The sequence below is a fragment of the Panthera onca genome, chromosome A1 (genome assembly GCF_046562875.1).
Source record: "Panthera onca isolate mPanOnc1 chromosome A1, mPanOnc1 haplotype 2, whole genome shotgun sequence".
NCBI classification, from domain to species: Eukaryota; Metazoa; Chordata; class Mammalia; order Carnivora; family Felidae; genus Panthera; species Panthera onca.
In genome coordinates this window covers 202684497-202699473 of record NC_138339.1, presented here as the reverse complement: position 1 = coordinate 202699473, position 14977 = coordinate 202684497, and the positions used below count along the sequence as shown (strand labels likewise).

The following is a 14977-nucleotide window of genomic DNA, read 5'->3' as shown; positions in this document are numbered from 1 at the left end:
TACTAATGTATTTCAAATGGTAACTATGCCAAGGCATAGATTACAGGTAACATAATTATATACTACAATACTTAGATGTATGCTTGATCAATTTATTTTTTCTATAAGAAAAAAAAAAGGTGAGCTCCTAAATAAAAATGAAGTTTTTCTTGTAATTAATAAGGGATAAAGAGGACTATTCCTGAAGAGTCACTATAGCAGATGTGGTAATGGATTATATACACTGTCTCATAAAGCCTGTGTCTACTCTATTTCACCTTCTAATCATTAAACAGCATTTCCCTCTCCTTCCCTCATTCTCTCCCTCTCTAATCCTCTCCCTCCCCACCCCCTCCCTCTTCTTGTCTCTGGTTTTGGGTCTTACATGTGCACACACACACACACACACACACACACTGCCATTTCACCAAACCATTAGGTAGTTGTATATTATTCAATATTTTGCCTCTAAAGACTTAAAGTACCTTTTAATAACAAGGGCATTGTCCTACATAGTCATAATACAATTAACAAACTCAGAAAAGTTCATGCTAATACTAGTAAAGCAAAAATTATACCAGCCAAAAGTAAACAGAGTAAGAAAAAAATTATTCAAGGTTGTTGCAATAGTAGAGAGAGACCAGAACACAGAATTCAACTCCACTGGAAAACAAAAACAAAAACAAAAACTGGAGTTTTTAAGAGCTGAGGGAGGCCTTCTCTGTTTGCTAATTGGCCTTACCAAAAGGAAAAGTAAACTCTCTTATCTTCATGACAGGACATGGTTTTATAGCTTGAAGCAAGACACCCACCAAAGTTAGGTGCCTACTCTCCCACAGAGACTGGGAGATAGGGTCTCTACCTTCCTTGATGATTACATTTCAAAGGGATGGTCCCAAGGTCCTTGAGAAAGTCTTCCTTTATAACTCTGACAAGAGGCTTTAAAAAGATTTACATCTCAAAGAAGCAGAAAAAGAATTTGCAATTACAAGTTTTCTAAAGAAAATCCTCTAAAGAAAGGGAGAGAAGGGATCTCTTTGGTTAGGGCTTCTGGATTCTCTCAGGGGCTGGAGTATGAGGTAGGTCAGAGGCCTAGAGGCAGGAAGAAGCCTCCTTATAAACTTTAGTCAAACATGGAAATGTAACTATCATCTTGGTTAATACAATATTAATCATTAAACATTAATTATTTTCTCATAGAAAATCAATATTAACATTTCCTCGGTTCTCAAAGTATCCTTTTTAACTGTTTAAAAAATCTGGGATACAAGAAAAGAACATGAAATGATGAAATGTGTTAAGTTTTCATGGGTCTTTAGCTTTCCTTAAATCTAGAAAAAATGCTTCAGCTATGATTTCTTTGTTGACATTGACATTTGTGAAGAGTCAGCACTAGTTGTTTTATAGAAGTCCATCTATACTGAGTTGTTTTTACAAGTCAGCACATACACAGTATACCAAGTAGGTTTTATCCCTACCCTCTTCTTACATGAAGAAACTAAAAGGGAGGTTAATTCTATTGACTCAAATTATGTAGTTTCTAAGTAACTAGCAGGGCCAGGATATACTATAAATAGTAAGATTTATCACTTTTAATCCTAATAATGCATTGTAATAATGTATAAAATACCCACAATATGATTTTTTCTTGTTCTATGATTATTCATCAGCAAATGTGTGGTCATAATTTATGTTATTTATATATTACATACATATATACATGTGTGTGTATACACACACACACACGCACACACACACAGTGTGTTCCTTTATCTGGTAGGCTTTGTTCTCAGGCCTAGTATACAGAGACACTTACAATCAAATCACTGCCCTGAAGTAATATTGACACAGAAATATTTAAAAATTGTCAATCTGAATCTTAGGCAATGGACACATAATTAGGCGAAACACTATATTCTATTGGAGCAGTTTAATACAGAAATGAAAATCTGGAAAGATTTCTTAAAGGAGAAGAAAATTATCTTTTATTACCTTTTTCCCTGATAGTTGAGCTTGCAAACTCCTAACAATAAATTGGTTTACTTTTTTGTAAGTTTTTAAGATTTATGTATTTTTGAGAGATAGAGAGAGACATAGTACCATAGGGGGAGGGGCAGAGAGAGAGGAAGACACAGAATCCAAAGCAGGCTCCAGGCTCCAAGCTGTCAGCACGGAGTTAGACGTAGGGGCTCAAACTCACGAACTGCAAGATCGTGACCTGAGCTGAGGTCAGACACTCAATGGACTGAGCCACCCTGAGACCCCTAAATTGGTTTACTTTTAATCATTATATAAACTAAGACCATTTTGTAGTTACATTAACAACGCATTTTAACTTTCACAATTTTTAAATCTTCACACAATTATGAGGAATAAGTTGAAAGTTCAAACATAAGGTCTTCCTGTTCATGAAATGGTGATTTAGCATGAACTGTTGAGTGCTTCCCTCGATAGCAGTCCTAACTAAACTACAGAAGTGAGATAGAGGCACGGATCTGAATAGTAAATGTAAACCTGAGTACCTGCAAAGTTGATCAAGGACTGCCCAGAACCTGTGTGCAGTGGTGGCAGCTGGTGACAGAGCACCCCCAGATCAGCAGTGGAGATGGAGTTTGGAGAAGAACTTTTAAGTTCTGTTCTTACATCTTTCCCATAAGTTCAAACACTCATTTTCATGTTGGTATGAAAATATCAGGGCTGAATAAAGGACTCCTGAAGAAGGAACTAACTTCTACTCAGAGCTGATGAATTACAGTGTAATAATACTTCCAGGTTTGTTTTTTGTTTTTTCCGTAAGTGCTTTATGACTGAGACTTTGTTCAGAGACATTGCCAGTTAAGTCAGCAGACAGAGATGGTTGACTATAGTTCTAGAGTACCTGAGACTCTTAGCCCTGGGGTTCATTGCCATTCATCTTTTTTTTTTTTTTAAGATTTTATCTTTAAGTAATCTCTACATCCAATGTGGGCCTCAAACTTACAACTCTGAGATCAAGAGTCACATGCTCTACCGTATGAACCAGCCAGGCCAGACAGTCCCATTGCCACTCATTGACAGAGAAAAAAGATTAAACCAGGGAACAAATAAGACCATTAAAAAAGACTGACAGAAGATCAAATTACAGAACTCAGTTGTGTTTGTCAAAACGGTAATATCCAAGTAGAACATGCAAATAACACATGAGTCACAAAAACTACATTAGGAATTAACTTGAATACATACGATGTAATAATAATAAATAAATGTTGTAATTATATTAAGAGTTACACAGAGGCTCCTGAGTGACTCAGTCAGGTAAGCGTCCAGACACTTGGTTTTGGCTCAGGTCAGGATCTCGCTGTTCATGAGATTGAATCCTGTGTCAGGCCCTGCACTGACAGCAAGGAGCCTGCTTGGGATTCTGTCTCCCATCTCTCTCTGCCCCTCCTCTGCTCACGCTCTCTCTTAAAATAAATGAACTTAAAAAAAAGAAAAAAGAGTTGCACAAAAAGTAATGGAGAAGACTTGAAAGTATTTCCCATTTTATTGGTTTGGTTGAGTTAATAACATGAATATATTATTTTTTCTAAGATAAATTTATAAATTCAATTCAATTTCAGTCCAAATTTCAGCTGGAAATAAAGAACTCTGTAAAATTAATCTAATATTTATCTGATAAACAGTTCATAAACATCCAAGTTAAACTCTTTTGAAATGTGATTTCTTAAACAAGGCCCTGAGGGTACAAACCATGAAGAATAAAATTTATAGATGGTTAAATTAAAATTAAGGATTTCTGTTCAATGATGCCAAGATAGAATTAATTGACACATGACATATTTAGAGAAGATATTTGCAATACCTAAAACCAATAAGGGCTAATATCTAGATTATATAAAAACTCCTAAATCCTATAAGGAAAAGGAGGAACCAACAGAGAATAAGTAAAAACAAAAACAAAAACAGAACCTAATTCATAAAAAAAATAAAGGTGAAGTGTAAAACAAAAATGGAGCTTAAACCCATTCCATTAATTAATGTTGTATTAAAATAACATTGCTCTATTCTTTGAATTTTTCAGATTGGTAAAGTTATGGAGTTGGATAATGCCATGTATTGTCAGGGTGTGGAATGTAGAAGCTTCATGCACTGCTGGCAATGAAAAAGGCTAATGCAATCATTCTGGAAAGCCATCTGGCAGTATTTGGTCAAATTAAGCATGTGAACACTATGATCCAGGAATCTTATTTTTTGGAACTTACCCAGAGAAATTCTTACACATAGTAATAAGAGTGTATATACTATTATAGATTGTGGTAGTGAGGCATGAGAGAACATCTAGTTGCCCATCCCAAGGGCAATGGATAAGGACAATTTAATGAAGCATATGGTTGAACACTGTTGATATTCATAAGCAATATGGGTAGATATTTTAAAATTCATTTAAGTATAAAAGCAAATAAAATTATGGGATCTATTACACAGTGCAATTAAACTAAAACTCCTAAACAATGTTTAAAGAACAAATAAAAGTATCTTTATAAAATGCAATAGAATAGTTGACTATGAAGGGAAAATAAAAGGACATTAGGATAGGGAATAAATAGCAAATAAATGTGACTATTGACTAGTGAGGTACAAAAAAATTAAAAGATCCTTTTCCTAAGTGACTTTCCTGTCTCACAAATTTGGATCTCAGACTCTAAATACAAAACGTATTCCAGTGTAGCAAATGGGGATCTTAGGAATCTACATCTGATTATTATCTACCAGAACTGATGAGACTGTGTCCTCCAATACCCAGTAAGAAAGCTCCACGTGGTGTAAAATTGGAGATTTTTTCTTTCTTTTCATTTTTCCCTCCCTCCCTTTCTCTGTCTTTCTCCTCCCTGTCTCTCCCTGTCTCATTCTTATTTTATTTATTCCTTTATTTTACAATTTAATATTTTGTGGTGGTGTAGATCGGTTACAGCAGTGGGAAGTTTTTTTAGACCCATGCAGGTTGGAAAAACAACATGATACTTTGATTCCAGAATATCTGCAGAGCTTAGATGTGGGCAAATACGACGAATTATTTAGACAATAGGCCTGGAAATTGGTTAAAGTATGAAATAAGCACCAAATAAAGTGGGGAAATAACTAGACTATTCCTAACTGTAGTGACAGTGCTGGTAAACCAAAACAAAAACAGCTAAAGTGGAATAAAGATGGAAACTAAAGCAAAGGAAAGTAAATAGTATGGCTTCTTCCACTTAGTGGAAAACCTTCGATGCTTTTGTTGTTGCTACTTGAGCAGAAGTGATATTTATTCATATGACAAGTTGCAACTCTCCATAACCCGAAAGACTCTACAGGTAGATAGGGACCATAACCTGGTAAACAAAATAGTTTGTATTCTGTTAAAGAGTTGGGACAATTTATTTTTTTTTTTAAATTATTTTTTTTTCAACGTTTTTTATTTATTTTTGGGACAGAGAGAGACAGAGCATGAACGGGGGAGGGTCAGAGAGAGAGGGAGACACAGAATCGGAAACAGGCTCCAGGCTCCGAGCCATCAGCCCAGAGCCTGACGCGGGGCTCGAACTCACGGACCGCGAGATCGTGACCTGGCTGAAGTCGGACGCTCAACCGACTGCGCCACCCAGGCGCCCTGAGTTGGGACAATTTAAATAGGAGTACTAGCAGACCAGTGCATTATTGCTAATGTGAATTCTCAGAATAAATGATCAGTAGAGTACATCGCTTATCTTAGATTCTTCCTAAATGGAAGGAATTATTGTATTCCCAATGTGGCTACAAACTCTTGTGAGTAGACACTTCTAGACTGCATTACAATTAACTTGTAATGCAGTGGGTGAAGGTGGAAATCTAGCAAATTTACCCTGGGACAAACTTCTCTATTCCCTCTCCAACTAAAAAAATAACATGTTCTTTCCACAACAGTAGGAATGTTAAGGACAGAGACAGAACTATACCAACAATGTGATGATAAGAGATAGACCTTAATTTGGTACTAATGATACAAACCATGCATCCCCAAATCTCTGTTACTTTATGTAACTTGGCTTTGGGAGTGGCAAGAAAATACACAGGAGTAGCCAGCATACATGTTTTAGATGATCAGTAAAAATTGGTACTATCTGCACTTCAACAACCTCCTTCTTAAAAGGGGAACATTAAAGCGAAAATAAAGAAAAGAAGGAAGGACTAAACCAGGTGAAATTATTTAAGTGGCTATTAGAAAATGAAATTAAAAATGAAAGAAAATTGACAGTGTTGCTATTAAGAAACGGTGGCATATCATCAATGGTTGAGTGGTTGAAACAAACTTCAACTCTAGTCATAAGATTTGCTTCATTTATCCTACTTTGGATTCATTAAAATTTAATTATGAGAATCACAAATTAGACAAAACAGTTGATGAGGGGCTAAATCCCCCCCCCCACCGTTTTTAAATAGAAAACCATCTGAGAACAATTAACTGAAGGCAGGGATCTTCTAGCAAAACACCTGAGAGGAGGAGTCAAGGTCTTAGACGATGGCATATGAAAAATGTTTATGAGGAATATGCAAAACTTGTGGAGATGACTGGATATAGACATTTAACGTGAAGTACACATTGGGAATAGACAGAAAAAAGACCCAAAGGTAAAATGTGCAGAGTACAGATGTTCTCTAGTGGATAATTGAAACATATGACAGGATATATTTTGTGTTATGTCACCATTACATTAGAGTATAATTGAGACCATGTGTGCAAATGGAGAGATCCAAATGTACTATTTTTAAATTGGAGGTGAGCCAAATTTACCCTTGACCTGATTAAAATTGGACATTTGGAAACCTTCGGCATTTCCCTATCTTCTCTAATAAATATTAACTGATATAGAATTCTGGGAAGGCAACAACAGATTATTCCTCCAATTAAGAAAGGGACTGAAGTGGGAGTATTGATTTCCACTAACTAACTTTTTAACAACTCCATCTTGTAGATACATAAGGCAGTTGTTTCATAGAGACAGACAATAAGGCTCTTGGGATCAAACAAAACAATTTCCCTGAGGGATTTGTCTGGAACAGATATGGTAAAACCTATATAACAAGAAATGCAACAAGACAAGGATTATTGATATGTTGTAATAGAGGTGAGTAGGCCCTTTATACCCATTCTTTTTTTTTTTTTTGTAATATAGTAAAACATTACCCACATTTATGTGGAGTGGACTTCAGTACACTTTCACAGTTTCCCCAAAGGAACATTTAATTCCCTGGCATACTGTCATAAAGAAGTACATCAGCACTTAGACTTTAAAGTCATTAGAATCAATTGATGCACTGAGTTGAAAACATAATGATAATTCTTCCACAGACAGGGAAGATAGAAGGACAGTAGTGACATCACCCATGTGACAAATAAAGACTGGCTGATTTAAGTAGACAAAATCTAAGATCTAGAGAGTCGGTGAAATGTTGGACAATTATAACGAGCTTGGAGTATCTCTCCAAACATGAGAAATTGATCACTATTGTTTACAACCATATAAGAAGTGCAGACAGAGACTTATGGGACCATTTATGTTCTGGTGAATCACATCTCTCATTTAGTGATAATCCTGGACCCTATGCAAAAAGTCCTGAGACTTGTATTTAATGAAATCTATATTTGAATGGGGCCTGAAAATAAATATCTATTAAAAGATTTAAAAGGATCATGGCTCAAACATTGCTTGTATGACCTTGTGATCCAAACACTCAATTAATTTTAAGTTTCTGCAATTAAAAAGAGTAAAGAATGGAGCCTTTGGCAGAAATTGAAAGCTATACCTCAGTAAAGATTGAATTTTGGATTTGAAAAATGCCCGTTGTAGCCACTCAATACAGTTGTTCTGAAAGAATTGGTAGCTGTTACTGGGCACACAAAGAGACTACTTTAACATAAAAGGACATCAGAAAACCCTGAGAATAGGAAAACAGACAGCAGTTCAAGATCCAAGATCATCTGATAAGAAATGTTCATGTCCTTTATGAAAAGTCTGCTTCAATGATGAAGATCCCAAGATCTTCCTTCTCATATTGCTACATGGTTTGAACCACATTTTCCCTCATAACCAAGGAAAAGAGGCTTGTTGATTATGTATGAGAGTCCCTGGATTGAAGGTCATGCTTTTGCTTAGAAATCAGTGAAAATAAGCCCTGTAGTTTCTCAAGTTTTGGTGAAGGAAGGTGGGAGTAATTGTAAACTTATACCATAGGTACAGCTGAGTGCCTCAGTGTTGAGCAGTGCAGGTATATATTCTCAGAAAAGTGTTAAAATATTTACAGATTTTTTTAGACTAGATACAAATGACTTGATATACGCTCTAGCAAATGGACCATAGATGATTGGACACTACCAGTGTGGGGTATTCAGTTATGGAAGTTCTTATGGAAATGTAGAGGTAGAATTAAGACTCAGTACTTGGCACAGAAAGAGACTTTAGGTGATATGATTTTATATTCGTATGATATATGATTTTATATACATATAAAAAGTAACAAACACCTGTGTTAGTGAAATAAGGTGGCACAATGGTGTTCAAGCAATCCAAAAGTAGGCCAGGTAATGAAATATTCCTGTCTAATTCAGTGAACCATTGTTGTGTTAAAAGATTATACTTAGTATCATAAGCAAATAAAGTGCCCAAAGATGGCTTAAAGAAGAATTCCTTGAGGTCAAAGAACTGCATAGGATGACAGGTGAATTATGTCCAACCTCACTGCCCAAAGGACAATTTCATAAGGCAATTTTTAATTTGGGGTGCATTGTTTATTTTCAAATTGCACACATTCCCTAAATTCCCAGTGACAAAAATATATATGATAGTTTAATTAGCCCTAGCTCCAACAGGCCAAGCAGTAGTGTTAGGAACAGAATACAGAATTCTGAATTACACCCAAATTAAAATACTAGAAGCTTGTCATCATGCTGAAAAAGGTTTGCTAATCTTAATATGTACATTAATGGGAGCTCTCTTCCAAGATTGGTTATGTCTGGTTGTCAGTATGGAAATAAAATAAAACAGGGGCACCTGGGTGACTCAGTCAGCTAAGCGTCCAACTTCAACTCAGGTCATGATCTCTTGGTCTGTGAGTTTGGGCCCTGCACCCAGCTCTGTGATGGCAGCCTGAAGCCTGCTTCAAATTCTGTGTCTCCCTCGCTCTCTGCCCCTCCCCCGCTCTCTCTCGCTCTCTCTCACTCTCTCTCAAAAATAAACATTGAAAAAAATTTTAAAAACTTAAAAAAATTATTAAAAATATAAAACAGCTTTTGATGTATTAAACTTGTTGATAGGACACCACAGATACCAACAATGCTGCGAGAGGGTATAGACCCTCACTAAAAGAACTAATAACTATTTTAACCTTTATGAAATCTATATTTATTTCTTTTTAACTTTTTAAATGTTTGTTTACTTTTTGGAGAGACAGCATGAGTGGGGGAGGGGCAGAGAGAGAGGAAGACAAAGAATCTGAAACAGGCCCCAGGCTCTGAGCTGTCAGCACAGAGCCCTACACAGGGCTCAAACGGGGAGATCATGACCTAGGCTGGAGTTGGACGTTTAACAAACTGAGCCACCCAGGCACCCCTCAAATCTATATTTTGAAGATCAATGGCCAGAAATGCTAGAGATCTGAATGGTAGGTTGTTCATTTACAAAATATGAATACCATGCTGAAATTAGAGCAGAACATTACTTAGGAGTGAGGTCTATAAATTGTTTTCTATGAACTCAGGTACTATAAATATAGGAGAACTTATATTTTTCATGGTTTAATTTCATTCATTTCAGGAATGAAGGGCCAATGCTATGTCTTTCCTTTGGGGCTAAGTGAGGCGTGTTGCTTAATTAACGATAACTGGAAGCCTGAGTTGGAAAGAGCTTAATTTATCATATCTGACATATGACTATCTCTAGAAATAGAATCCAGAATTTAGTGAAAACTGGCTTCTAGTTATAACTGCAGGCGTTAGACATGTAGTTTCTGTGGAGAAAGAATAGAAAATGATACTGTATCATGCATGAGTGTTAAGCTTTTAAAAATCTTTCTGCCATACCTGTAGTGTAGAATGAAATTTGGTTAATTCTAATTGACTAAATGAAAATAGAAAATATGTAGATTATGATCTCAATTATTAGACAATATTTGGGGGGGGGTCTATTCTGAAAACCTTAAATGTTACAATACCTATGAAAAATGGCCAGAAAAAAAAAAAAAGTATATTTGGTCTCAGAAGATTACAAATGAAACCAATCATCTATACATATAAAAAGTTTCAAGTAACTGTGGATTATAGCAAAAAGAGAATATTCTCATAAAAGTAATCTAAATAAGGGTTATGGTCACAATTAAAAAGATTTATGTAAAGAATTTACACTCATTGGTTACTGGTAAATGTCGGGTTAAGAGTATATTGATTCCTTTGTAATGTTCTCTTTGTTAGCAATCGATTTGTCTACGGTTTAATCAGCTTAAGAATCTCCAGTTATGTTTAATAATTTGTTGTTTCCTAAGTATGTCATGTGTGCCCTTACTTCCAGGTCTCTTTATCACTATGAAATTTCCTAGAAAGATTCTGATCTTTTTGCCTCACCATGTCTGAAGCTTTCTTCAAATTAACTCCTCATGGAAGCTTTACCTATCCCTGAGTTTGGGTTATGTGTATTTTTTATTTGCTTCTCTACAACTATAATCAATTCTAGTCCAAATCACCATTTACTTCTTCATCTTGATTTTTGGACCAGAGTGCCGTGTAATTCACAGACTACAGCATCAAAATCACATGGGAGGTAATTTAAAAAAAAATATGTCCTTGGATCTCACCTTAGACTTATTAAATCAGAAACTCTAGAGCCTGGGAATTGGCTCTGGTGATTCTCAAAAGCACTAATATTTGAAAAACCTTTGCTCTACTCTATGCTCTCCTAAGCAGCCTGTGGATGAAGTTTTCTGACATGAAGTTCGGTAAGACTATAGAACTTCAACACTTCAACCAATTAGTTTCCTGTTGGATCAGACTTCTCAAATATCAGTGTTTTATAATTCCTTTAATAGGAATAATGATAACAATAATAAAGTAGCATAGGCTGCAGTGTTTATTATATCATGTGCTGTGTTTTAAGCACAAACACACATCTAGGAATGAAGTTACTGTGATTTACGTTTTTTGTTACTATAAATCAAAGAAAATTTAATAATTACATATAAGCAAAATTGGAGAAACAAATATTAAAATTAGCAATATTAATTCAATGGAATAAATCTACTTCATTAGCATGAAATTGCTGAATGCAAAATAAATCTGATTAAATTGACAGTTGGTGCTCAACTTCTTTTGAGCTTATCATGATTAATGTTGAGGGTTATGATGGCTCTCAGTCTTACTCAATTTTTAAAATATAAAATACCATGAAACTTTCATTTGGATAGAAAAACACAATAGATTTTGGTCTTCCTTGGCCAGAATACTAACTTATTTGCCAAATAGTTTTTATTAAATTAAAACTATTTAAAAATTTTAATTATAAAGTTTTTTTGTTTGTTTAGAGGAACTGCCATTTTATTGGAAACCCCATTGTGGGTCTGGAGAGCCCATCTTTCACTGTGAGCCCTACTAAGGAATAGATTTGGGGGGTACACCTGCTGAGAAGGGTCTGGAGTTCCACATTATGAAATTTTTTTAAAATGTTTTTATTTATTTTTGAGACAGAGAGAGACAGAGCATGAGCAGGGGAGGGGCAGAGAGAGAGGGAGACACAGAATCTGAAGCAGGCTCCAGGCTCTGAGCTGTCAGCACAGAGCCTGACATGGGGCTCGAGCTCACGGACTGTGAGATCATGACGCAAGCTGAAGTCGGACGCTTAACCGACTGAGCCACCCAGGCGCCCCAAAGGCCCACATTATAGCCTCACCATCCAGAGCAGGCAGGTCACCTTGGCACTCCTACTCCCCATCCGGCTCCCAGGCCTGGGAAAAGCAGAGCAGAGCCATGGAGGGGGCCTAGAACCAAAAGCGCAAGGCTCAAGCACCGCTCCAATGTCCAACCAAACCCCAAGCCTGTGCTGCTCCTTTTAAGGAAGGGCCGCAGAAAGGAGTCTGCCAGACATGGACTGGACTATAGCTGGAGGGAATGCAGGACTAGGGGTGGAAGAAGAAGAGGCTGTCAGGAAAGGAGCCACAGAAACAAAGATAAAGCCAGGAGAGCACAGGAGAGTTCCCAGCAGGAGGCGGGGATGGTGAAGGGGCGGGCCCGGCCATGTTTGAGTAGCTCCAAGCAGGTTGGAACCAGTTCTGCAGATGCTGCCCACTGTTCCGTGCCTGGGGCTCACCTCCATGGAGTAGCGCCCAATCTTCTCACACATAGGTGAGCAGGGAGCGGCAGTGAAAGGGGAGGGGGTGGCAGGGTCCCTGGAAGGGCGACAGTTCTTCCCCCAACTCCAGTCCCACCCGCCAGACAGCCAGTTGGCTTTGAGAGTGTAAGTTGTGCGCCATTTTTTCCCATTACTGCCAACAATTTTCCTGGCAGACGTTTGCTCTCCCTGCCCACTGCGGTCCACCTGCTCGGTCCAGGGTCCCAGGTTCACTCCCAGAAGCAGATGGCGTGGATGGCATGGTGCTTCTGACAGCGCGGAGTCACCAATCCTCAGTGAACCAAACTAAGGTTTAGAGCAGGGACACACCGGGGTGGGCTTCCCAGTTTGTTAGGACGCAGCAGGCTTTCGGGGAGACCTGCATGTCACCCTGAGTTGAGAAGAGGAGAGTGTGCAGATCAAGGCAGCTGGAGTTTTAGAGCTGCATACTGTAAGGTAAACTATACATGAAAAGAGCCTCAGAGATAGGTGGAGAATCCCTCTCAAGTATGCAGCGGAGTACTAATTCACACGCATTTGAGGAAAATACCTGAGGCTGGGAAAACAACCACCTGATACATGTTTAGAGAAAACAATCTCCAGAGCTCAAATAGAGCAACGAGTAGTTTGTGTTTCACGGAGGTGTAAAAATGTTATAAATCTTGGGCCATTGAGTGGAGTACTAAGAAAGGTATTGCCTCAGTAGTGAAATAAAATTAGCCAAGACTAAAAACTTGCTCTGGCCTTATGTGAGGTTCAAACTACTTCCAAGTAACCCAACTGGGTTGAAATGAAACCTCAAGAATAATTTAGGTATGTAAAAATATTCGGTGCTCAAAAAGGTAAAATTCATTGTGTCTGGCATTCAATCAAAAATTACCAGTCAAGCAAAGAAGGATGAAAGTATGACCAAAATGAGGAGAAATTAAAGAGACCAGAAATGAGATACCAAAATTAACTATGGGCTGAACATCATTAACATATCTCTCTATCTCTATCTCTATCTCTATCTCTATCTCTATCTCTATCTCTATCTATCTCTCTATCCAAATCTATCTATAGATAGATAGACAGATCTCTGTGCCAAACCATATCTATGATACCGTTGTATTTATTGTTTACATAAGTTATTGCCACAACAACATGTAGGCAGTTTAAATGTCTTTTTGAATAATCAAGTTTCATATGTTCAATCTATTAAAAATCTATTTAGGGGTACGTGGGTGCCTCATTCAGTTAAGCCAGCTACTTTTGATTTCAGCTCATGTCATGATCTGACAGTTGGTGGGATTGAGCCCCGTGTTGGGCTCTGTGCTGACAGTATGGAGACTGTTTGGGATTCTCTCTCCCTCTTTCTCTGCCCATCCCCTGCTCACTCACGTGCATGCTCTCTCTCAAAGTAAATAAATAAACATTAAAAAAAAACCAAACTACCATTTAAGAATATGCACATGTGGGAGGGTGGGTGGGCAAGGATCACCAGTGATGACCCCAGGCAAAGCTGGTGCTCCTGCCCCAGTGCCCAACTGGTTGGACCTGCTTAGGCATGATCTAGGCGACCCTCATCTTCAACACCATGGGAAGCCAAGGCTTTCCAAGTTCTACAAGCCCTACAGAGAAGATACACAACAGCCAGTCATCAGGGAGACATTCTATTTGGTATCTAAGAGAGATGAAAATGTAATTTCTTAGAAGGAGAATTGTTAATTGGAGGATCTGACAACAAACTGATTTATAGACATTATGCAACATTATACTTGGTCTTCTATGTGGATTCTTCACAAAGTGAACTTGGCATTTTAAATCCAATTCAATCACCCAGGAAGCCCAAGATTCATGGATCTCTTACCATGTGTATACAGATTTGACCCCCAAACCCACCAATCCCTGCTTGCTGAAAATCTTTCATAATGTCCTTAGAACTCAAAGTATTTGTGGAAACATTAGACAAGCGTTTTGAAAATGTCTGTGAACTGGATTTAATTTACAATGTAGACAAGGTTCACAATATTCTTGCAGAAATGGTGATGGAGTGAATGGTATTGGAGACAAAAATGAATGAGATTGTTACACAAATTCATGCACAAAATGAACTGGAGAAATCTGAGGCTGGCTTTGCAGGATCTCTAGCCTGTGCTGTATCAGCTGTAAAAAATATGAATCTTCCTGAGATCCCAAGAAATATTGACACTGCTGATATCAGTATAAAAAAGAAATATTGATATTGCTGATACCAAACCTGCCCTTTATTTAAAATAAAAAATTAAAAAGGCCACTCCCAGATAAAATCCAGGGGAAAAGTCATTTAAGTTTACCATGCAGTTGTTTACCAAAAATAGAAGAGGAGAGTCTTAACTTTTGCTCTTGGATTGAAGTCCAGATACTGTGTAGAAGTTGTGTGAAATCAGTATGGAAGCTGAATGTTGCTTTTTTTGCTCAGTGATTTTGAAGAAACTGAGTAGTACCCCTGTGATATTTCTCTTTCTTTTCTGAACTGCATTCCCATATCCACCTAAGGCATGCCTCTATGGACTGACTACTACAGTATTTCAAAAAGTGTTTGAGACATTTCTTTAAATTATGTCCTTTAAGCAATCCAAAATGTTGTTTTCTGTATGGTTCACAAGAGC

At 37.4% G+C, this 14977-nt stretch overlaps 1 pseudogene; it reads left to right on the top strand.

Annotated features, from left to right (window-relative positions):
* The first annotated feature begins 13893 nt into the window (after window positions 1-13893).
* LOC132680564 (AP-3 complex subunit sigma-1-like) lies at window positions 13894-14569 on the top strand (annotated as a pseudogene).
* The last annotated feature ends 408 nt before the right edge of the window (window positions 14570-14977 follow it).